The 2,257-nt window shown below is 48.2% G+C and overlaps 1 non-coding gene across 1 annotated transcript; it reads left to right on the top strand.

The window, feature by feature from the left end:
- Window positions 1–1,690: 1,690 nt before the first annotated feature.
- LOC120240960 lies at window positions 1,691–1,819 on the top strand. Its single transcript, XR_005530790.1, has one exon. It is a non-coding gene; the product is annotated as a small nucleolar RNA SNORA70 (small nucleolar RNA).
- The last annotated feature ends 438 nt before the right edge of the window (window positions 1,820–2,257 follow it).

Here is a 2,257-nt window from a genome sequence, read left to right as displayed (position 1 = left end):
TGAAAGACTGCACCCCTGGCCCTGGGCTTGTGTGCTGCAGGACAGAACAGAGCCAGAACTCCACCTGGGTCATGAGCAGGCTATGAAGTCACACACATGAGTTGTGTCGTCCTATAATGTCAGCTTTATTCAGTCATAAAGCAAATTTAACACAATTTGCTGGTTCAGGATTCCAAACTCAGTGATATTTCACCACGCATTTAACTTGGCTTCATACATGTAACACAAAGCAAAGCACAAGATGAAGTCACACAACAAACAAGACGCAACAAGGTGTGGGGAGTTAGCAAACCAAGCGTGAAGTCAGTGGGTGGGTGCCCAGCTGAGGCGAGGCTTTGGCTGTCCACACTCCCTGCTTCCTGCATTCAAGCAGTGGAGGATCTCTGTTACGTTCAGGGATCGATCAGGCAGAGCCTTGGGTGGCAGCTCTCACACGTGGCAGGTGCGGGAGGGTCATGGAGAGTCTGAAGGTGGCAGCAGACCCCGCGCCCCCGACTTTCTAAGCGGGTTTAACCAGCCTTGGGTCTTTGCCGGCCTCTCTGGCTCCAGTGATTGTCAGCCGCTGGTTCTTTCAGGCTCTCTGGACTTTGGTGGTTAGCAGTTCCGGGTCCCTCCAGCCTGTGCTGCTTTCCGTGTTGACTGGTCTTGGTTTCCACACCCTTGGCTGCTAATGTCACTGCTTGAGTGATGGCTCCATCTTTCTCTCTACAGCCCCAAGTCCCCATAAAGCCAGTTACGTGGATGAGAAGTCATGAACCGGGTATGACAACTCACTTTTACTGGGCTTTTCCTCGGGTCCCGGCACAAATATGAAGACGGCAGGGAGGGAAGGAGGTCCGCCTGGGAAAAGAAAGGGCTGGAAGGAGTCGGTGCTGAGCGGTACCTCCAGCCAGGAATCTTGGAGTCTGCCCTCAGCACCTTGCAGTGACACACTGGTAGTAATGCCCCTGTTTTTGGAGGGTTCGAAAGAGTTAAGTAAAATTTCTAAGACAACAACAAATAAGTGGTACAATAAAGCCAAAAAAGGAGCCTTTAGAAAAGTGCCATGAAGTGTCTGCTTCAGCACAGAATGAGCAAATTCATCAACATGGATTTTTGGACGGTTTCTAGGAAGAAGCCAGTTCCCTGCCAACCATGAGATGCATTATTGTTTAGGGTCTGGTGCTGGGAAGTCCATAAAGGAGAGATATCACTGCCATCAGTTCCCCAGGAGGCCAACGGGCACGTGAGGCTGACTACAGTCTCCACTTATCTCAATGAGCTCACGCAAAATGGGCATTAGTTCTCATCCAGTCAAGAGCTAATAAAATAAATTTCATTACATTGTATAGGTGCTTTCGCTGAAAACTCACACTTTGGGGTTTTTTTCTGGTGCTTTTTAAAGATCTCGATGACATAGAAATACATTGCTTTTCTGAACTGAAACTACCACTTCAGTTATTCGATGAAGGAAAATATTCAAAATGAGAGTAATGGCAAGCATTACATCGCCCAATGTCAACGTTAAAGGACTAAACCTGCTCAAATCCATGGAGGCTTTGTTATATCCCAAGCACCACTGGTATTTTGGGTATTTTCAAAGCTTCTAGAGAGCAACCTGAAAAACTGATAAAAACTATCTGTTTCTTTGCCTCGGTTTGTGAGGAAGAAGCAATAAGCACCAGACTAGCTATTTAAGAATTTTCATACTTTGTCTACAACCAAACAAGCTCTTTCTCCCCGGGGGCCCTGTGACCAATGGTTGCAGACAGCAGCCTCTGTGGTGGCGTCTGCAGCCTGTTGACTACCTGGGTTGCTGTAAGGGACCATGGAGACGGCCCTTTCCAGTATCTGACCTCATGCCATCCCCAGTTTGCAGACAGGTAGTGCAGGTGGGGCAGATGGTGACAAGGGGGACTTTCTGGTATCAGGTATCCATGGAGGTAGCAAGCAATGGTGTGTGTCTTTTCACCTTAGCCACTTTGTCTTCATATAAAGTACTTAATGAAGACACCTGGGTACCGCTGGGCACCCCAGAGCACAGTGGTCAGGGTCCACACTGACCAAGTCATCATGTCCATCCGTGCCAAGCTGTAGAACAAGGAGCATGTGACTGAGGCCCTACACAGGGTCAAGTTCAAGTTCTCTGATGGCCAGAAGGTGAATTGTGCTGTGACTTTCCTTGCCCCACTGTCCAGGCTTTCTGATCCTATTCCTTGCATAGCTCCCTAGATCTACATCTCTAAGAAAAGGGGCATTACTAAGTTTAATGTAGATG

Source organism: Hyaena hyaena, unplaced genomic scaffold, assembly GCF_003009895.1.
Source record: "Hyaena hyaena isolate Hyena2069 unplaced genomic scaffold, ASM300989v1 scaffold_267, whole genome shotgun sequence".
NCBI classification, from domain to species: Eukaryota; Metazoa; Chordata; class Mammalia; order Carnivora; family Hyaenidae; genus Hyaena; species Hyaena hyaena.
This window is presented reverse-complemented; position numbering and strand designations above follow the sequence as displayed.